Here is a 23,887-nt window from a genome sequence, read left to right on the forward strand (position 1 = left end):
GAAATTGAAGAAACAACAAAAAATGGTGAAAGCTAAAAGAGGATCGGTATCGCTAGTTACAGTATCAAAGACTAAAAATAGGCCACTTTTCCCAATTTTCACAGCAGTGAGGAGGGCAAACCAAGGGGGAGATAAAGGAGGAAAATCCCAAGGTGCAGAGGTCTTGCAATCCAATAGTAACACTGGGGCTCTCCAGGCATTTGATGGCTTGGAACTGGATTTTGGATCTAAAAAAGAGCAGTCGGCCACCCTGGCCAGAATGGATGCAAGTACACAGGCCACCATACTAACCCATTGGGGACCTAGGGCACAAAGCCCATCTCCTCAGATGGATTCACAGATGAAGGAGAGTCAACCAGGTTTACTGACCGACAGTCATATGGGAACATAGGAATAGAACTACCAAGTAAAGGCCCACAAACCCGCTCACAAACCAATGCACAGGGCCTAGAGGTACCATTAGCTTTTAAAGAGACTCCTCGAATAAAGCAAGCCCAACACCCAGAAGCCCTGTCGGTCAGCAGGAAAATCCCTAACATCCACAAGGTTGTGCTCACTCCAAGATATTTTATTAAAGGCCTCCATGACACCTTGAATCGGACCAACTTCTGCCGTCTATTCAAACATATTGGATCCCTAGTTCCGATAGAATCGAATGACTTGGAGTGGGGTAGATACTTGAAACTCCAAGTTGACACTCATGAGGATTCAACTTTAGTAGGATTAGGCAACAGCACTTTCAACTAGCAGTGCTAGAAGAGGTGCAGCAGCTTGCCAAATGGGGTATCGATGTTAAACCCCTTCGGCCAAAGAAATATCCACATGTACTTCTTCCTATAGATAAGGAGAAAGTGGCTACCTCTGTCGTGAGGGTTAATAAAAACAAAAACACATATTACAGTATGAATCAACCAAGACTAGGTGCTCCTAGTTATATATGAGTCACATGTGGTAATAACCAGAGGAAAGCAAACTTAAGTCAAATTAAGTATTCACTTACTGAGGAATATGGGACTTTAAGGCAGTATCCCTAATAACAGACAACATTTGGCCAACTGTGACAGGTCAAGGGAAGTGTGCACAGAACAAGATAAAGTGGCAATCATTTCATGGAATATAGCTGGGATTAGGAAAATCATTTGGAACAAGTCAGTTGAGGAATACCTAGACATTGGAGATATAGTCTGCCTTCAGGAAACATGGGCACAGACAACAACTCCCATGACAGGCTGCTATGAGCTTCTAAAAACATCCACTAAAAAGAACATCTTTGGGCGCCCGTCGGGAGGATTATCGGTCTTTGTAAAACACGCCTGCAAGCTCGGCGCCAATTATATATTGGTTAAATTATCAGAGATACAAGCCATACGATTACAAGAAACAAGGCAGAACCAAAACCCTCTCAGAATGTTGTTAATACATTGTTATATCAGCCCAGCGCAGAGCCAGAAGAAAGACATTATCAAATTATTTGCAGAGACCCTGGAAGATCTGTTGATCGCATACGATAGACCATTAAATCAATGGGGTTTACCCACAGAAACAAAGGACCTGGGTATGAATAGTATGAAAAATGGTGGTCCTTGATTTTGATTTGAACAAACACTTATATGAGTATCATTTGTTTTTTAGTTATGCGATTAAATCTGCATACATTGATTCAAGCAAAACAATGGGAGAGATGTATTCAATAGTGGACAATACCCAAAATGTTGACACAATTAACTTAGAGGAAAAATGAGGTTGGAAAAACAATCGAAATGTAACCACACTGTGGATGTTTGTTATATCAAAAATTCACTTATTTATTTACAATTTGGTAAAACAGTTGTCTGAACGGCGCAAAAGACTATCGAGAGTATAGTCAGTGAGGAAGGAAAAGGGGTGCTCGAGTGATTTTGAAAAAAAGGAGAATAGACAATAGTAGTATACTGTTATAATAATTATTTACACAACACAAAGCGGGATAGCCTCCGCTATCATATGGGCCTGTCCCTATAAATGTCAATTGGGGGGGGAAAACAATTAAACTGAGAGGGGTACAGGCAAATCAATTTGTAAGCGTCGACGTTTCGACCCTGATGCTCTTGGGATATTAGGGACCTCGGCTGCGGGTCTTCTTCAGGACTAAGGTGGTAGGAAGGGGGTGGGGTGGGGCGGGCAGGGTAGCTGTGGCCGTTATCCAACAATGCTCTGGATTTAACACCAGTGATGCTGTTCTAGTATGGACCTCCGTCCACGCATCTAGGGGGTGGGTCACCTGGTATCTTGTTGGTGGTCAGATGATACAATTTGAATTTCTATCAGGCTGGTATTTTCAATAAGGCCGCTAATGAGGAACGATAGCGGGATCCTACCGGTGCCCCTCGGGCATTCCGGTGGTGTGGGTGTCTTGAGATACCAGCGATGCCTCTGTCGTTAGAGTTCGCCCCTGTTTTAATGTAAGTATCTCCAACAGGTACTCGAGTTACCTCAGGTGATATTCAGTTGGGCCAGGTACCGCATAAAGGCTTGTACAGCAGGGCAGCTTCTATCGGCGTTAACAAACTATACTATGCTAGAGTCTGGGGTAGAAGAAAAATGAATCCTCCCAATCTATCAGTCAGGATTCAGGGCAAACAGTTCCACAATGGACAACATAATGGCATTGGCATATTTTCAAAACAAGCAGTTGCAAAAGGGAAACCGACCTTGTTCTGCTGTTTTATAGATTATAGTACGGCATTTGACATGGTGGACCGAGGAAGACTTTGGGGGAAATTATCACCTTGGGGGATTCCGCCCAAGCTCCTGAAGTCAATCATCTCTCTACACCAGGAAACATGGGTACAGGTTAAAAAACAGCCCTACAACAGTAACATCCAGACAGGCCACTAATATCGGGCTCAAGTAGGGCTGCGTTTTGGCCCCCTTACTTCTTAATCTATACACTGCAGATATGGGGACAGCCCTGCATGGAGCCAGTCTAGTAGCTCATAAGTTGGGGAAGGTGAGGTTCCCAATCTTACAATATGTGGACGACACAGTGATGAAGGATCGCACAAGGGTGGGCTTACAGAGAGCCTCAAAAGCAAAAATAAAATAATTGTGTTGGAAAATAACCAAAAAAGAAGCTTGCTCACTGGCAGCTGGGTAAGGGCAAATTGGGACACTCCATGCCTGTAATTACCTTGGGGTATGTTTTTCTGAGAGTGCAAGAGCTGGTACACATCGAAAGTCTCTGAGGGGAAAGGCAGACCAAACTATTCATTCAACGAGGCAACTGGGACAACGATTGTCAAGTCCAACAGCTGATCCAATGCTGACAGTCTTGAAAGCAAAACGTATCCTGGCAATTAGTTAGGGCCACCTGGCCTTTCGGGTGTATTGAAGAGGCTTATAATAGCAGCACAGGCTAAAGCCTATATAGCAGTGTTGCCAGAAAAGCAAGGCTAAGACTGGAGTTAGGCCTTAGGAGGCCCGAGTTGGGGCTCCAGGGGGATTTTTCTATAAGAATTCTGCGAGCTTGTGAAAACTCACTTAAACACCACTTGAGAGCGATCTTCAAAGAAGCACACTCACTGTGGCGTCTAGAGCTGAATCAAGCTATAGCCAGTCTAAGGATACAAACTGAAGGCCTACATTTACCATCAATTCCGATATCAGCACGAAAAAATGCAGAGAAGAGACAGGTATAGTCTATTTCATATGAGATGGATATGGGAACTCTTCAGCTCAAACCCATTACCATGGCATTGGATGCAACATACATCCCAGGGAAAGCCCAGCCTTATATCCATGAAACATTGTTAGTTGAGGCACGCAGGAAAATTCTCTTCAAGCGGCTCAAAGCGTTACGACTAACAGACTTTAATCCAGCTTGGGCGCGAAAGGAGGAAACTGTCACATACAGGTTATGTTTATACAGGAAAGAATCATGGTTGCACTTGTGCTCCTGCCGTACCCTGGCCAAGGAACATCAACGCCTGGTATTGCCAATATTCAAGGCCAAAGGACTAAGAACATGCATGGAGGCATCAGAACTGGGTTTCACCGAATCTGATGCAACTAACCTAGCCCGAATAGCAAAGTTTACGCACTCAATCAGGCTGGCACTTGATGAGCAGTTTCAGACCTAACAAAATGTGGCGTCTGGTTAATGCAGCATGTACCAAGTAGAACTAAGCACATTAATCCCTACATGTACACTATGAGGCATGTTGGCATTAATAAGCCCTAAAATTGCACTTAGAACCTGAAAGTGGGATTAGTACCACCACTCGGGGGCCATCAGTCATCACATATTAAGTAAAGTTGAGGGATAAGACTAACAATAGAGAGGTCAAATATGCTAATTCATCAGAGTTTTTATCAAAATTAAATGGGGGAAATTGCACTTACTAATCTTCCTAACTATGTGAAGCAGTTTAAATCACCCGGTTTCGTGGAATGCTTCTTCAGATTGGGGAAGGGGAAATCATAATCTGCTGAAGCATTCTATCTTAACCCCTTGGTCATGGATGATTGGTTTTATAAACAAGTTTTTACTGTGGTATAATTTTGGTATAGAAAACATAACAATATCAATTGAGGAAGGTTTTATCCATAAGGAAAATAAGTAGGATTTTAGAAGGAAACAACATTTTTTTTTAGGTTTGTGTTATTGTAATGACTTTAATTAATCGAGCGGTTAATACAAATTTCAATTTTCAAGTACCCGCTAGGCAATAGCTTATTTAAACAGTTTTTTAAAACTTTTTCTGCTTTTTGTTTTTAAGGCGATGCTGCTGGTGTTTGTTTAACACTTCAAGTTGTATATTTCTGTGGTACCCTTTTAAAAAAAATTAAATTACAAACACAAGTTAAAAATGTTTGAAATCACAAAAATGTATATATATATATATATATATATATTCACTGAAAAAACCATAGGTTATAGACCATATATAGTTAGGGATTAGCATTTAAAAAACCTTATTTTATTTGCACAAAACCATTGAAATTCCATATATAGTTAGTTGCACTAACTATATATCGCGGACCCGCAATCCACTGCTAATGATGTCACATATTACATCATTCATGACATGGTCAGTGACATCACTGATGACATCACTGATGACATCTCAAATGACATCACTGATGACATCACTGATGACATCTCAAATGACATCACTGATGACATCACTGACATCTCATTTGACATTACTGATTACATCACTGATGATATCATTTATGTGATAATACATCTTCAGACTCTAATATAACCTTTGATACACTCAGTGTAAACAGGCACTCACAGACTGTCACACATCCATGGAGTTACTCACACACCTATTCAGTCATGCAAAGAATCAATCACATCTCCATTTCCTTAACTATACAGTTATACACACCTTACTTATTCAAACATATACTAACACATATTTACTCTCTTATACAATCCTTGATACAAGTTCACAATGATTCATACAGCCATTCTCACATTCACTGACTCTTATGTTCAGTTATTTATATATGTCAACTCTCACATGGAGTGTGCTTTACATATGTACTTACTTTGACATGTAGAACTGAGATATCCATTCACTCACCAATATACTCATGCACACAGTCAACTGTCCATACAGCTGTTTCTACATGCACTTTTGAACCCATACACCTAGGGAATCAACCGCTCACACATCTATGCACAGAGTTATACACCTCCCAGCCACCCACACACACACTCAGTCTCCCATACAAATACTTGGGCAACCATTCAATAACCCATATAGTTACTGATATAGCTACTGATTTAAACATGCAGCAGTTTACAGAAGAACATAAATATTGATTGCCAAATTAAGACACTTTAATCACTAACCCATGCACTCAGTGAGACACATTTAATCATTCTCTCATACAGTCAGTCATGCACCTACTAAATCCTTCATCCAGACACTTATACATCCACTCATTCTTCAATATGTAAGACATATTTTAACTTTACAGAAACATACAGTCACTGGGTGTTGTCATCAGTGATGTCATCAGTGATGTCATTTGAGATGTCATCAGTGATGTCATCAGTGATGTCACTGACCATGTCATGAATGATGTAATATGTGACATCATTAGCAGTGGATTGCGGGTCCGCGATATATAGTTAGTGCAACTAACTATATATGGAATTTCAATGGTTTTGTGCAAATAAAATAAGGTTTTTTAAATGCTAATCCCTAACTATATATGGTCTATAACCTATGGTTTTTTCAGTGAATTTTCAAGGTTTTGTAAATGCAAATTCCTAACTATATATGGTCTATAACCTATGGTTTTTTCTGTGAATTTCATTGGTTTTTTAAAAGCTAATATCTATAGCTGTAAAATATATTCTTTATTAAGTGACGTATCACGTAGCCCGTGAGACGCCTCATGATGCATCGCATAACCGTGACGTATCGTCTCTGCAGCGCAAACCAAACCCAAAACGTAAGCGCGCCAGAACACGCTTAAAGATATATATATATTTTTTAACCTTAATTAGACAAAATCCACACGTGCACATATCACAAACGTTCAAAAAACACAATATGTCGGACTCCCGTTACGCTGCCGGTTAGCTGCCCGGTTAACGTACCAGGAAGCACCTTTACCGCGAAAATCGCAAATTTTTTTTTTTCACCCCCCAGGGAACTTTAATAGCCCCCTCATCAATCCTAGGGGTTCAGGAGGGGTCTGCCTTACCCCTTTCATTCATTTACACCTTTTTTTTTTCCACCTCTTGTCTCTCGATCCCACAGAGAGACAAGATGGCGGCCGCTCCAGACTGTTTACAATGATAACAGCCAATCAGCTTCTCCTCAGACTCCCGTTACACTGCCGATTAGCTTCCCGGTAGCTGCCCGGTTAGCTGCCCAGTTCGCGTACCAAGACGCGTCTCTACGGCGAAAAAATCGGATTTTTTTTTTTTTTTTTTTTTGGCCCCACGTGGTTTTATAATATCCCCCTCATAAATCCTAGGGGGTCAGAAGGGGTCTACCTTGCCCTCTTTCCTTCATTTCCCCCTTTGTTTTGGCCTCCTCTTGTCTCTCGATCCTACCGAGAGACAAGATGGCGGCCGCTCCGGACTGTTTACAATATTGACAGCCAATCAGCTACTCCTCAGACTCCCGTTACACTGCTGGTTAGCTTCCCGGTTAGCTGCCCGGTTAGCTGCCCGGTTCGCGTACCAAGACGCGTCTCTACGGCGAAAAAATCGGATTTTTTTTTGGGTTACACTGCCGGTTAGCTTCCCGGTTAGCTGCCCGGTTAGCTGCCCGGTTCGCGAACCAAGACGCGTCTCTACGGCGAAAAAATCGGATTTTTTTTTTTTTTTGGGTTACACTGACGGTTAGCTTCCCGGTTAGCTGCCCGGTTAGCTGCCCGGTTCGCGAACCAAGACGCGTCTCTACGGCGAAAAAATCGGATTTTTTTTTTTTTTTTTTTGGGCCCGGCGTGGCTCTATAATATCCCCCTCATCAATCCCAGGGGGTCAGGAGGGGTCTACCTTGCCCCCTTTCCTTCATTTCCCCCTTTGTTTTGGCCTCCTCTTGTCTCTCGATCCTACCGAGAGACAAGATGGCGGCCGCACCGGACTGTTTAGAATGTTGACAGACACCGGAGAGCCAATCAGCTTCGCTTTGCAAAGTTCCGATACGCGAAAAGTTCGCGAACCGGAGCGCTGCCCGGAGCGCTGTTACAGATATATATCTTGATTTAAACGTTAATTTCTCAAAATCCACTGAAGCACATATATTGAGACCTAGCAAAGGCACATCGGGCTAACAGTCCCTACAATTTTGCCAAGTTTCGTGGAAATCCATTCAGCCGTTCGGGCTAAAAGTGAGTCCAACCGCCCTATGGAAATTAACATGGGAAAAACGCGTTTTGGGACCCCCCTTTTTTCTCGGCCCCCCCTTGACGAACCCCCCCCAAATTTTCAGGAGCTGCTCAGAAACAAAATGTGCCATTTTCCTGAAAATTTCAGCCGATTCCGTCCACAAACGCCAAAGTTATTAGACATAGAATTTTCAAAAGTCCCATAGGAAAAAAATCCTAACTATATATACCTACTGGCTATCGCCAGTAGGTAATATATATATATATATATATATATATATATTTGTTGAAAACTGATAAAAAAAATAGCTCTTTTCAGAGCTACCCTCTACTATTTTCCCCCTTCTTAAAATCTCCTGTAAGAGCGGGAGCACAAAGCACCTGCTTCGAACCGTATATTTCTACAAGTCTCACTAGACTATTGTGGGATCGTAAAACACCATGTGGCAGTCACAGTATTTTTCCATGCGTGTTTCGCAAGATGCTCGCGATATCGACCAAGCCTCATGTAGCAAGCTTCACTTCCTGAAGCTAGCACACCACTCTCAATTTTATGGCATCGAAACACAATTCTAGGGAAATAGTAGCATATGGAATCAACTAGCCTCTCTACTGAGAACCCTCTCTTGGATAATGGTTGTTCACACTATGGTACAAGAAAAGACTGCCCTCTCCTTTCAAACTTCTCTCTCAGATGACAGATATGCATGGTAGAGTGTGTTGATGGACAGGCCTCTCCTTTAAGACCGATCTCTCAGATGACAAGTGAGCATAGTAAAGTGTATGGAGGGACTGGCCTGTCTGCTAAGACCTCTCTCTGTAATTATAGCTGTGCATAGTAGTGTGTAGGGAGTGACTGGGCTCTGCTGAGGCTTCACTCTGTAATGATAGGTGTGTATGGTAGGGTGTGGCGAGGGACTGGGCTCTCCTTCAAGACCTGTCTCTCAGATTACTTATGCGCGTATTAGGGTGAGTGGAGGGACTGGTTTCTCTGCTAGATCTCTCTCTGTAATAAAAGTTGTGCTTAGCAGGGAGTGGGAATGGACTGGGCACTCCTTTCAGCCCTCTCTCTAAGATGACAGGTTTGTGCAGTAGAGTGTGTAGAGGGACTGGCCTTACTGCTCCGCCCACTCTGCAATGATGGGTGTACATAGTATGGCGTGGAGAGGGACTGGCCTCTCCTTTAGGATTTTTCTCTCAGATGACAGATGTGCATAGTATAGTATGGTATGGGGAGGGACTTCCCTCTCCTTTTAGACCTCTCTATCAGATGACGAGTGTGCATAGTAGGGTGTGTGGAGATATTGGCCTCTCTGCTGAAACCTCTCTCTGTAATGATAGGAGTGCGTAGTAGGGTGTGGGGAGGAATTGGGCTCTCCTTTCAGACCTCTCTCACAGATGACTGTTGTTCATAATAGGGTGGGTAAAGGGAATGGCCTCTCTGCTGAGACCTCTCCCTCAGATGACAGGTGTGCATAGTAGGGTGTGTTGCTGAGCCTTAGCTCTACTCACAACTTTTCTCCAACCATGGAGCATAAATAGTAGAATCTGATAAACTCCATGTTTCATACAGTAACAAGTGTGCGTCGTAGAGTGTATTAAAACATCACCTACTCCTTTCTATTTTCAACGATCCCCTGAGAGTCTTGAGAGAGCCTAACATTTTGTAAAAAAAAAAGATTTAACCATCTAATCGTCACAGTACTTATCTGTAGCACACTTCCTCTCAATAACAAGGAGCACAATATGCAGTCCTACTAATGGAGTGTATTGAGAACTCACCTATTCCTTTTCACTATTCATGTTCCCAGGAGATTCCTGCAATTTCATATCTAGCATTCCAACAGCCATCCAATCAAAGCGCTAGCTCTCTAGAGGCTCCCCTGACAGTGTCAAGGATCAAGGGAAAAATTGAACTTTTGACCAATCACAGGGCTCCATTTTTTATTTTGTTCTCTCGGGGGATGCTCATAGGACTCTAGGGAGCCCAACTGCCAAAATATGCAATAATTTTGACCGTTAATATCTCAAAAACTACTGCATGAATTTACACCAAATCACAAAAGCACAAGCTGTAGACCAAGATCTAGCCGACTACCAAATTTGGTGTAATTCCGTTCAGCAGTTTTTGCTATAGCCCTGCATAAAAAAAGTCTAAGGAAAATGCATGGAGATTTTGAGCTTTTGGACCCCCCTTTGTTCTCGGCCCCTGCTTGAGGGATCACCCCGAAACATTCCATGCACAAACCAGTCACGAAGTAGCAACTTTATGGAAATGCTTCATGGAGATTCATCAAATAGAGCCAATATTATTAGCAAAACAAAAAAGGCATTCTATGGAAATGCTGACCTAACTATAACTTGTTAATACATCTACATTTATATATACATTTCTTTTTCCACACTGTGACATGTTAGCGACTGCTACCTACTGGCGTCACTGGTGCCAGTGTAGGATCTGCGCCTGTCTTAATGTGCAAAAGAAAAAATATCTTCAGACGGTAAACCTGCTTTTATTGCAGATACATGTCATTTTTTTTTTGCCTAACAGCACCTTTGCCAAGGCTTAATAAAGGTTCTGTTAGCCGAAACGTGTTGCACGTCTTTCAGGTAATATGTAATATGGCCTAGCAGCTCAGATTGAACTGCTTCTTTTGAGTCAGAGCCAATACTGGTTTACTGGTTCTGCTCTGTAAAATCACGGTTAAGCAAAAAACAATTAATTGGAATAATACTTCGAGCTATTTCAGGTGGTTGAAAGAGAGTGTGACATTTTCCTCTGTCATAGTGGTGCTGTAAAACGAATACTGACCTCATACTTAAACAGTCACTGCAAATTTTTACATACAAAGCATGGTCTGCCCTTCAAAGACATGATGGGAGCTCAAAATCCGAGGGAACATGCAGGCGTTTACTAAATAAACCAGGCAGACTTCCACCCCACAGCAGTACAGTTGCTTTGATGCCTGGAAACTTCAGTCTGTTGTGAGCTGGCTGCGTGTTTAATCCGACACATCATCAATATTTCATGCCTTTCCTTGGCAAGCGGGATTCTCCACTTCCCTGCTTATAAAATGCCCCTTTTGCATCGTGCTGTGTGTGTCACTGCGCAGTAATCTCCTCACTCGGGAGGCACTTTTCATGCTACTGCACGGGGCAGTTTACAAGTAAAAACACTGGTGTGTTCAGAGAGCTAGTGAAACAGTGGAGAGCTGGACTGTAATAAAAGGGCTTGGTGTCTTAAGCAGTACTTGAAATGGAAATATAAACGTGCAGGTACTCAATAACGAGGGCCACTGAAACTATGTGGAAGGGGAGTGCCCAATTATGTGGCGGGGGGAGTAAATTATGCAGCACAAAAAGGCAAATTATGCAGCGTAATATGCACAATTTGTGATCGTATTACTTCATTATTTTGTCAATTTTACACTTGTTAAAACTTTCTGGGCATTGGTTGAACCTCACTAATACTAGTTTAATACTTGAATATAAAAACAGAAAGGTGACCATCCAACATTTTCAAAGGGCCTGCCACTGTGTGAACCATTTGAGCTAGAAACTATTTTTTGTTAACATCTGCAGAGTATGCAGCACATGGTGTATTATGTGGCACATTTGGAAGATCTATTATTATGCGAAAAATGTTGCACCGGCAAAATCGCATAATGCCAGTGGCCCTGTCATTAACATAGAGTTTCTGTTTGCCTCTTAGAAGTGCAAGTACTCTCTCATTAAAACTATTGCACAAATGCCAAAAGGTGCAGGTACTATCCCTTTCATATTAAAGTGCAAGAACTTAGTACATGACAGTACCTGCCAATTTAAAGCACTGGTTTTAAGTAAGGATAAAAGCCCATGGAGTTCGTTCACGCCTGAAAACAGAAGTAAGGTTCTTCAGTTCAATCTTACAACCACAAAAGAGGCTTATCTGGAATTCTCATCAGGAGGTTAAGCCTCCTGGCCTCCATCACAGAAGATACCTAACCACGAGAAGAGGTGAAGGGGGCCCATCTTATGCAATTTGTAACTTGCTACAGCCTCCTCTTGCTTCATCCGAGAGGGACTGGGTGGGGTAAGGGGGTTGATTGGAACTCAGCACTAGGCTGCAGCTCACAAACTGTGCCTCCCTGAGTAAGATGCATTCCCTCCTTGAACCAAATCTACATACTAATGTCAATTTTGAAATCATAATTTCCAGATTCATCAAAAAAATATGGTTATGATGACAAATGTCATTTTGACAAAAATGTTGTATTTCATTTTATTTTAGCATAGAAATCCAACTCCACCACCTCTAAGCCCCCCCCCCACCCAATATTGGTCTCTTTTCTTTTTTCAAGCAATGCGGATGCCAAAAATGTAACACAATGAAAGGTGATAGATGGAATGTATGCAAAAGTCTCGCCTCCTGTCAATTGCTCGGGCCACATTCCAGTTAATCTTTTTTTGCCCATTGCTCTAATCCAGATGGAGATCAATCATATGCAAATCAGTCTTGATCTTGCTCCAATCAGAACAGTCCAGCCCAAACTGCAAGGAACACAGGCAATCCCTGACCATTTTCACCCTAGTGGGACCTCTGGAGAGAGATGCAGCTTGGATCCTACCCCACAGCAAGGACAGGGCCCATGTCGGTCATGTTTGTTGCCTGAGAGTTCACCTTTAAACAATAGAAGGTTTTGGGTGAAATTATTGCAAAATTCTCATCAACTGTCACCACAATTCAGTTCACTGTTTTTTTTACTACCGTGTCAGGGGTGGCTCCTCCGCTGCTCTCAGAGCAGTGGAAAAGGGAAAAATAAAGTTATAATAACATTATTAACATTTTCTTTTTCGTAGCTCCAGGCCTGGGTTACGGCAGGGCGGGGCTGGTGGCACAGAGAGGAGGAGTGGTTTGTGCACCATAAATGTGCATGACAGTTTGGCGGTCCCTCTAGGGCAGGCCAAACAGTCATGTGCATTTTGCATGTTCCCCAGCAGACGTAATTCACAGCCTCGGTAGAGGAAATGCACAGGCTCCCAGGCCCCGTCTGAGGGCAGAACCACAACGCTCAGACCAATCACAACTCTGCTAAAAGCAGTGTTGTGATTGGCTTAGGGGAGTCTGTGTGCTCCCTGTTTCTTCGGTACTCAGAGTCAGGAACAGAAGAGGAGAGAAAACAAGGAGAGATGGCAGGAAGAGGTAATTGTTTTTTTTAAACATTTTGTATTTTTCAACCCCTTTCCCACTCTGCCCCGCCACCTCCGTTCTCAACCAGCCGCCACTGCACTGTGCCTCTCCAGACAGAATAGCAGTGTGCAAATCAGCCTGTGTTCAGTTGCAATAGGAGCAATGCAGCATGAACCACCAGGCCATGTCACCTCTGAACCAGAACACAAGATCCTGCAGAGGACTGGGCTGGCATGCCGCCCAGAACGATTGCCAGGGGCTGAGATGTTTGCAAGGTTTCACCCTTCACTTTAATTAAACGTAGTTTTAAAGTAATGTCAGTGTGACATTGAGTCTAGTGTCTGATGCCGGCTCAGCCCGACCCTTTCCAGTGTCAATCTGCTTCATGTGAGTGGAGCTGACTTTCTATTTATACCCACAGATACAGAAGGTGACCTGTACTCGATGATCCTTATCTGGAAGTGTACTTTCCTACACTGTCTCCGGTTGACTGCTGGCTTTAAACTTTGCTGCTTCAAAAAGTGGCAATCACGTGTGCATTTGGCCTTCTTTCTGTCACGAAACACCTCTTGAACAGGTCTATGCCACTTTTCTTCAATGTGGGACTAGGATTCTGAAGCAGCACTGGGATCGTGTTTAAACGAGCCCCGATTTAAATTTCTATTTCCATTATTCAATTCTCTCTTTATCTCTCTCTCTCTCTCTCCTTCCTATATATTTTTTCTCTCTTTCTGACTCTCTCCATCCTCTCTCTCTCTTTGTTAACGCCTCTTTTCCTCGTCATTTCTGTCTATCTTTTCCTTTCTCTCTCTTTTTCTCCAAGTCTGTGATTTTACCCCCTCTGTGCTTGCTGCAGTACACCAGTGGAGCTGGAGAGACGTATGGGGTACTAATAGCAGACATTTTCTTTAAAAGAAATGGCATCCAATGGCTGGAACCCTCTGAGGAAATGCCTTGCAAGATTAATGGTTTGCCGGGCCTTGTTTTTCTTAAAAGTACTTGCCATTCACAAGGAATTTGTCAATTTGATGTTCATCCTTTTAGATTTTCCTAATTCTAAATTTCACTAAGGTTGTTTCATCCAGAATCAGGGATCCCAGCAGGAGTGCCGCCCCATTCCTCTTAGAGGAGTGGAATGGGAAAAACAAAATGAAAATAACAAAGTTACTATAATTTTATTTTTTGTTGCTGTGGGCTGAGTTAGGGTTGGGCTTGTGGCTCAGGGAGGAGGAGTTGTTTGTGCACGCTAAATGTGCATGACTGCTTGGTCGGCCGCCTTAGGCACACATTACCATTATCAATCAACAAAAGAGTGTCACTGTAAATATCCAATATTCTAAACAGAAGAAAAAGTTATTCCAAGTGTGATAAAGCATCAGAAAGAACTGTAAATACAGTAGGAAAAATTATTATATAGAGTGCACGTGATCAGAGAGCTAACTAAAAAGAACCCTCAGGCCCCAGCTCAAAGCTGGTAACCAGTTATCTTCATCGGGCCCCCATTAGTAGCAGGAAAAGTGAAAAAAGTGCGTTAAAAAGAGTATGGACTACTCCTCCAAACTATTTTAATAAGAGGGTAGCTCTAACTCTGTTAAAACCAGTGTGTGAAAAATTTATTAATTTTTCAGGACTGCTAAACGGTTATGTGAATTTGAACCAAGGAGTCCTATTAATAATGTGAGAAAAGGAAATAGTAAAAAATGGTCAACATGTTTCTGCTTATTGAGCAAAATTAGCTCAGCATTCGTCAGGACCAAGGGAAACCAATACCACTCGATGGTAGCCACCCCTAGAAGTGTCAGACCTAAAGAGTAGTAACACGGAAAGATACGACCTGAAATTGTCGCAACTTCTTTATGGACAATTCATCCTCGATTGACTCCTCATTATAGGAGAAACGAATTAATATCTGTAGAGATAAACAGACAAACAAAAGACTATTTAAGATTGATTAATTCCTCATTAAGAGTCTCTGATCGTGTGCAGCAGCCTAGTGAGGCCACAAGTCATATGCTGTAAATAAAATTGTCCCTTTTATCAAAAAGTGTTTTTTATCACTAATTTAGGAAAAAACATGTTAATTAAATACAGCACATAACCAACGTGTTTAACGCAATTCTGTTACACGTTGGAATTCTACTAATAATAATTACATCGAAACAGTGCTCGTCACAACAGCAGTGCAACTGTGACATATGAAACTTCCATAAATACACCTTTGAAAAAACGGAACGCGTCAAGGGCTCAAAAACACTCCAAAAATGGAGGGAGAAACCAAAGCACTTACATCTTATCGCGGTGTAATGGGCCCCATAGGCATAGCGACGGGAGGAAATCTTCACGCTCAGATTTAACTGAAAGTGAATAGAGTATGCGTTAGTTAGTTGTAACCGCTAAATAAACGCATACGATCCTCCGATTGAAAAAAGGCCGAAACGCTAGGGAGACTTACTAGTTTCTGAACGCCTCCCCGCCTGGAGACCTACAGCAGCCACGTCCGCCGCCCGCATCTACAAACACGGGTCTAATGTCACGGGATATTTAAAACCCGGAAACGAAGGCGGAACGTGACTGGCGATGTTTGCGATCACGTGGTCAACGTGGTGACATCATGACCTTAAAGGAGCATGTTTATTTACATGCGCAAAAAGATATTCACGGATTGATACCCATCAGGAAGAATACCTTAAAACCTAAATAGATGGAGGCTGATTGTCAAAAATATTTGGCATAAATGTAAAATCACGATCTTAAATGCACATGATTAATTATATGTGAAAAAAGATTTTATCGGGATTTTACAAGCAGGAGGGAGATATAAACTGATATTTACAGTGACACTCTTTTGTTGATTGATAAAAGAAATAAAAAGGACCAGTGGGGATACACACCCTGTGAACAGGTATAGGCATTGACTACCCACAATGACACCATACCCACACTGATAAACAAAACTACACCAAGCCCTACATGGGATACGCTACGAGGTACAACATAACCCTAGTAAACTGATTTTGACAAAGCCTGACTCAGAACTCCCCGAAAGAAGGGCAGACCGTAGAGTTAAAAGATGTCAACCTGATCCCACAAACAGACGATAGGGCAAACACAGCAGAGACCACCAAAAAGCTAAAGAAACAAAACAAAAGATTATGCTCAAAACAGCATGCAATCATCACAAACACTGAGAAGCTAGGCACATCCAAACAAAATAATAAATAATGCCAGCTCCGGTGAGCGACCTCTCACCCGGGGTCTGTGTACACTGCTCCCTGCAGACGCCGCTGAGCTCCCCGCAGTCGCCGTGGAGTTTCGTTAGCCAAGTAGAAAGTGATCAAGTCCATGAGTAAAGTCTCTTCCGCTCCGTTGCTCCACACTTCCTTTAAACTAGACATCATGGTCAGCACCATGAAGAAAATGCAGAGATTTCAAATATACACAGGTGTGTATATCACCGAAGGAAATAAAAACGCGCTAAGTCTCATGCGTTGACAGTAAACGCTACGAGTGGCAGTTGTTACTATAGCGACTCAAACAAACAAAAGATGGCTGCCACGTCGAAACGACGTGATTAGCGTGAAGCGTGAAAGAAAGAGTGACGCGTCCGGTGAAGAAGGAGGGTTCCAAGAAATTCCCCAGACGTCACTAGAATGTCGCTGCGTAAGAAAAACTTCGCTGACTCCCAGCACGCTCTCTACACGTCATCAATTGAAGGATGGCAGAAGAGAAGAACAGATCGCTGCCGGTCAACCGCCAACCATGTGGACAACAATGGAGGGACGAAGACAAAGAGGTACGGTGAGTGAAATAGGCTGAGGAAGCAAACCCACAATTGCGCGCTGCGGTGACGACCAGCTGCAATGACGACCAGCTGCAATGAGAGTTCAGAAGCGGGACTCCCAGAATTCAGTGAAGACTCTCCTGAGTCTCCCACAGCGCCTACACATTCACCGCCTCGTGTCCCCAGCAACGCCGTCAAGTTCTCCAGAGGCGCCAACCCCCTCTCCAGCATACAGGCAGACTTCGTCAGATACCTTCGCACAGGCAGGAGAGGGTGACAGCAGGCACCCAGAAAGAAGTGGACAATCACTCAAAAAGATAAAGTGACAACAGCTAGCAAGAAGTCCTCTGCGCAGATAGTTGAAAACATCCAATAGGCAAAACTCATTGGTGCACAGGAACACTTCACACGCAGACTAACAGCAGACATAAAAGTGAAATAAACGCCCTGGGTGCAGGCTGTCCAGGTGGAACAGGACACTGGTGGGGTCAGAAGGGCGTTACCTTTAGTCTGAATTTGAAGTCTCTTTAAAATTCTTGATTTCTTAAGTTCCTTCCTTTAACTTGTTAAGTTCCTTAAGTAGTCTTTAACCTTAGATCACACGTAGGTTCATCCTTTTAAGAATCGTCGCCAAACTGTAGTAAAGGAAGATGCAGAGTCCGCTTAGTAAGTTAAGATCCTTTATTGCAGGTTCCTTCCAGGTTAGATAGACAGTGAGCTAGAGGGACACCCAGGCATTCTATGATGTCACAGATAACATAGTACAGTCTAGCCAGAGAAGAACAGTGGAGAGGACATTTACTACACTATCCGTACATGCTTTTATTGAACAACTGGAAGATATCTCGCAGGGGTTGAAAACATTAAGTTCCTGCCTAACTTTACAATAATGTATTTTTCTTTTCATGTTGCAGTAGAGGGCCTAGATTACTATGACGTGATGAGAACCCACAGTTGGTAGCAGCTTTAGCACCTGGCAGCATAGATGTTTTCAGACCCTTCCTGTTCCATCTAACCATTGAAAGAGAAGTGAATGGGAATTTCTCCGAAGCAATGGCTGAATCTAGTGCTCACCTCTAGGTGCACTTTGAAGTTGTTAGTTTTAGACAATTTATTAGAATAGATCTGATTATAAATAATAATGCCTTTTATTTATGTTTACGAAACCTGCAAACGGTACTTAAACGTCGCTTGCAGGTTTAATAAACGCATAAATAAAAAGTAGTATAATTTACAATGCCAATAGATCAAACTATCGCTAATGCGAGACCTATTGCACTGTAAGTGCTTGTTGTTTCTGGGAGCCGGTTTTGCAGCAGTACTGCAATATCGTCCCCCATCACAAAGCAGCAGCAGTGCCCCTCCCCCTGCTGGGGCTGGTCTGACGTGATTGCCAGGGCTGGTTTGCTTTCCCAGTCCGGCCCTACCAAACAGTCATGCCCACTTGCATGTTCCCTACCAGGCTTTAATGCACAGCCTGGTGGGGAACATGCACAGGCTCCCTGTCCCTGTCTGAGCACCGATCCATGGTGCTAAGACCAATCTCAAAGGGTTATGATTGGCTTAGTGGAGCCTGTTTGCTTCCTGCTTCTTCCGAAATCGATTTGAGAAGAGAAGCGGAGACGAGGAGAGACGGTGGAAAAGGTAAGTGTTTTAAAAAATAAAACATTTCATACCCCCACCACCCCCCCCTCCCCACTGTCTTAGCCCTGCCACCCCCGCTCACTACCAGTTGCCACTGGATCCCAACACCAGCAAATTCAGTAGGGCTGGTGGTTAGCTGAGGAGGGGAATGTTGTTTGAAGAATGTCTATAGTAAAGTAGTCGAATTGTGTATACTCCAATAAAATATATGTTTTGGCTTTATAGACATTCCCTGCTTGCCGGCTTCCTAGCGTTGTTTCATGACACTTTATCGAGGTTGATAATACCGACCTGGGATCATACCACATCTGGTGCATCGCCTACCACTGCATCGTCATCATCAACATGGCAAGTACATAATTGGTATTATTACCTCCACATCTACTTTTTTTATCTATACTAACCTTATCATGTACTAATAACGCAGCTGTGGTGGATGTAATATTATTGGCATTCAATATTACATGTGATGTAGTGCGGTGTACCAACTAGCATATTGGTTACATTGGCCATGCCTTCAATCACTCTCAATGGGATGCTAGGTGTGCTGAAGCCACCAATGGGTGCATTACGCCCATAAAGTTTCAGATCTTTACATGTGGTTGATCCACTAACATATAATTTTTCCAGTTTTAACTTGTGGGAATTTCGCACTTCTTTAGAAAATGTAGGCAAGTCTGCTTGAACGGCACTGATGTATAAATAAATGCAAGTTCTGTTGTGTACCTTTTTCTGTATGAGCAACAAGAAGTGAAAGTTTGCTCCAGGTTGTATTACTTACAGGTACTTGCCCAGGGGAAAAATAGAGAAAAACGAATTTACTCGAATTCTTCTATTTTTACCTAATAAGGGATGGAAGAGATACAATTATCTTTTTATGTTAGGAGCAAAATCGGTCTGTTCCGTTTCTTAATACGGAATATAGAAAAACTGTACAAACAATGCTCCATTCCACGTTCTTGGCGCCGCAAAAATTGATTTAAATGTGCCATTGGTTCTTTTTCTGCAATAGTGCAAAATGTATGTAAGGTCAAAAGGTTAACGTGTTGGGCCTCAGAGAACAGGTTTTTGTGCTTTATAGTCGCCGGGTTAATATGCGGTTACCTCAAGAGGGTCATTGATTTAACCAGTGTCATGTCCCTTGCTCTAGGCAATGATTATTTCACATCCTTGACGAAGAAAAAAAATACAAGAATCATTTTCAAATTCCCTATCTTTTCATTCCTGGAAGAGGCATTGTGTGTGTTTTTTCTGATGGAAGGCAAACAAAACAATCGTTCTCCAGCCAAAGTTCTTGATAGAAATAGTCTGCAAGCCTCAGAAAGCAATCAGAGTAACTCGTGAACCCGAGCAGCTAGACAAACATTCAGCAGACTGAAGTGCGTACAAATATGTTTCAGTGAACTGTTTTGTATCGCGAGGGATTGTCAGTTATTGGCTGTTCCTTCGCGAGCGTCAAAGCCCTCTAGGAGTCAATGGGCCTAATTACAGGTGTGTGTGCTGAAGGCAGGGTGAGGGTACCCCAGATCCCTTCTTCGATTTATGGTGACACCCTATCCTGCCACCCCCCTTCATCCCTCCTCTCCCCCCAAGCCCCCCCCCCACCCCCCCACACACACACACACTAAACCTTTCCCTGGTACATTTCAAATCTGACGAAATTTACCAGGGGTTAAAAGGGGTACATTCTGATGATGCTTAATTCGTGGTGCCAAACAGAAGTTCTGCAGGTAAATCCTCATTTATTGTTTACAATCTTAAAGGGGCACAGGCTGGTTAAGTGATGCGCCCAGAATCAGGCGCTGGTGGTGCTCGGTGCAACAATCCCTTCTGGCACCAACATGTCACATTACCACCTCCTCGGATTCTCTCCCTTCTACCTGCAAAAGTGCCCCATCTCTCCTAACATAAGATACTGCTAAACAACGCGCCATCCTCAGGTCACAGCGCCCCCCTCAACATGTCAGCGCCCAGTGCGGCCGCACCAGTTGCACTGCCCTAAAGCCGGCCCTGCCCAGAATCACAGGATTTTGAGCCAAGGCTGCAATTCTGATTCCAAGGTTTCAAGGTAGGCAGCTCTTGAGGTTTGGCCTCATCACCTTCCAAAGAAAAGTTTGAATAGGAGGCATTTATCACAAACCTAAATGCTACAAGCTGCGGTATCTATATTGACAGGGTGTAGTAAATACATCCAAACATTCCAAGAGAGGAAAGTGGAAGATTTTACAAAAATAATCAGGAGAATTTATTTCTCAAATTGACGTCTATTGAAGCTTGAATCGGGTCTATTGGCATGTATGGGCGTGCAAGTGTGCAGCTGCAGGATTGAACAACAGCATATATGTTTTAATCTTACTTGTCAAGAGCACGGAGAAAACACTATGGCATTCAGAGAGAGCCCGAGGGACATGTTGTGCACTGGCCTGCATGAGCAGGTTACCAGGGACATAGTTTGGGGGTAAGATTTGGGGGGCTCCTTGTAACGAAAGCCTTTAAGATAGCATCAACAATAAATTACAATGTGCCTCAAACATATAGTGGTACACCGCCACCTCAAGGCCCCAACCACTTGTCGTGAGTGGTGCTCAGCGTACAGGGCACCAACTGCAGTATTCAGGCGACTTGAGCTCTGTACGACAGATAGCACAGACTATAAAAAATATCAACCAGTGGCTCTATTACAGTTAGGGTTCCTCAAAAGCGCTTCAACGCCTTGTCAGAGGTAGTAAGAGCTATATAAATGCAATTACAACACAATACAATACAATCATTCATCTTTGCGGCTCGTGCACCTTTACTTAGGTGCGCGGAGCACCAACAGAGGATGGCGCACCCTGTTACACATACCATTCTGCCCCATAGAAGCCACAAACTTGCACTGCCCCAGGGTAATGCATTATCAAATGGCAGAGTGGCTGTTTGAAGCAGTCGGTCTACATTTCACAGTACAAGTGGCATCAGGCCTGAACTTTCATGGGAGACATAGATCCCACTGCAGGTGGGTGCAATGAGCAACTGTATTTATATGCACAGGGATGACGGGGTGGGTACATGGGAGCCATTTCCCCTTTCCGAGGGCACCCTTGAAGGAAGGCTGACTGCGACCCATTTCTTTGTAGTGCACAGTAGGTATATGTCCTAACGGTTTCTCAGCCTCTGTGCCCAGGTCCATAATATGTGTGCAGGTGCATAAGAAAGGGACATTTTTATGAAGGGCTTGCGTGGCCCTTACGTACATGCAAGGTAACTCAAAACAATGCAAACCCTTAAGACAGATTTATTAAGCAGTGCAAGGCCCAGCTTGATGACTCTGCATTACTTAGTAATTCTAGAAGTATGCAAGGCAGCGCAAGTCTCTGCCTAACGCTACTCTGCACCGGGAAGACGTTCCATGGGTGGAAAGTTGGTGTTCCCACGCACCCACTCATGTATTTTGGCATATTCCCAAATTTACTAAGACTATTAAAGCAGGGAATGTGTCAAAATGCTACGCCTTCCCCGGAGTGGTGCAATAAAGTGAAATATCTTTATATCTCTTTATTTTTCCTCTTTATAAAAGAAGAAAATGCCTCTAAGGATTGATTTTTGCAGGAAGGTATCCCTGTCTACACAAATACAATCCTCGCTGTCATGCAGACACTCTTGCACCATGGCACAGGCGCCAGGCCGCATTCAGAGCCCCGGCGCAGAGAGAGAGCAGGAATGTGCCATAGTTTAGTATATATGGCACAATCCTGCCATCTCCATTTGACACAAGTTGTCTTGCTGTGTTGTATTGCGTTGGAGAAGTGTGGCTCACTGGTTAGAGGAGGCAGACCTGGAAGCAGAGGTCAGCCCGGGAGCAGGGTTCAATTCCCGGCTCAGCGGGGTCTTGAGTCCTAAAATATCCATGGACTCGACAATTCTCGCTCCGGTGCCTACTTGATTCATGGGTTCACACTCTGCGACCCTGGGCAATAGCTTGCTTAATCTCCACAATGGCCCCTTGCGGCAGGATGCCCGGCTTTAACCTTGCGGATACCCTGCCGGGGTTATCTCACAGGGGAATACCAGGACGGGTTCCCTAAGCAAGCGCTTAGAAACCGCTCGGTGATTTGCGCTATATATATTCCTGTACATTTACATTTACAAACAATGATAAATCCGTCCCAAAGTGTTTTCCTCATTACCATGAGGCCGAAAGGGAATACCCACTTAACATAGAGCCAACATTCCCGGTCCATTTAGCTACTACATGCCTCAGGAGCACAGAAAATGAATGCACACGTCTGTTGCACCTTGAGGCACTGCATGTTATACATCCCCTAGAGCACACATCGAAATGCTGTGACACTATTTCACTGACCCCAACTTCACCAGTAAGCAACTTAGCAAGATCCTGTCTATATTCAGCACCGCAAAAGCAAACACTGAATGCCATTATTTACTCCATAGTCCAATCCACAGTATGTGCAAAATCCATTAGAAGTCTGCAGCTCCTTATTTAATGCTAAGAGGCTATCAGGATTCTGTGTTGATTATTTTGATCCATATCATCATTGCAACGATTATCTCACTGACACACTACTCCTTAGCGGTTGATTTACTTCCAACAGCTGACACATGCCTAATAACAGACTTGCAGAACATCATATTACATTGAACCAATCCAGTTTAAATGTTTTTTGTCAAGTGCCTAATTTGTACTATTCAATTGTTTTTTTTAGGTTTGAAATATTTTTTGTTATGAATACTTCTTATTTACTACAATGTTATTCCTTCTTAAAATGATAGTGGATTTGAAGCCAAAGCATCTCTTGCTTTTGTTGCATGGCAAAGTAAGAGAAAAAGACCATCCACCTAACCTATCCCTAAAACTGTTTAAAAAAACGTAAACAATGTATGATTATTTTTGTGAACAACTTATATAATCAAACTATGTCTTTTCCTTGATTTTTGACTCTTAGTACATAAAAAGTTTCGCTTTATTGTGCCTGTAGTTGAGTTTTTGGGACAATGCTCTGATTTTTTAAAGGTGCTATTGAAAAACGTTTGCAATAATTTGTATATTATCTTCTGCATTTTAAAAGAACTACCAATTTACTTAATAAAAAACATTTTCTATTATATTTGTGAAACAATAAATACAAAGGTGGGGTTCTATCCCAATCATTCAGAGCTCAAAATCTATTTATGCAGAATTCTGAATATAACAATCAACGCTTAATTTGTGAAACAATGAGTGCCGGTGCCCAAAGCGCTGCCAGCACTATTAAATGTCAGTGTGACAAATACCAAGGCTGTGTAATCTTGAATTTAATTCAGGCCTCTTTAATCTGCTGCCAAACATTACCTGCCCTTTTATTTCCCTCTTGCAGTTTCCTGCTTTCTCCCTTGGTGAGATTTTCATCTTTTTCTTCCTCCTTCTTTCTCCTCTCTTTCTTGCGGGAAAAGTTTGATGAAGAAAAATA

The 23,887-nt window shown here is 42.9% G+C and overlaps 1 protein-coding gene across 1 annotated transcript in view; it reads right to left on the reverse strand.

The window, feature by feature from the left end:
• Positions 1-23,887, reverse strand: part of LOC147692711 (leucine-rich repeat and fibronectin type III domain-containing protein 1-like protein) — a 407,389-nt gene that overhangs the window by 92,416 nt on the left and 291,086 nt on the right. The window lies entirely within an intron of this gene.

This window comes from Lissotriton vulgaris, chromosome 9 (genome assembly GCF_964263255.1).
Source record: "Lissotriton vulgaris chromosome 9, aLisVul1.2, whole genome shotgun sequence".
NCBI classification, from domain to species: domain Eukaryota; kingdom Metazoa; phylum Chordata; class Amphibia; order Caudata; family Salamandridae; genus Lissotriton; species Lissotriton vulgaris.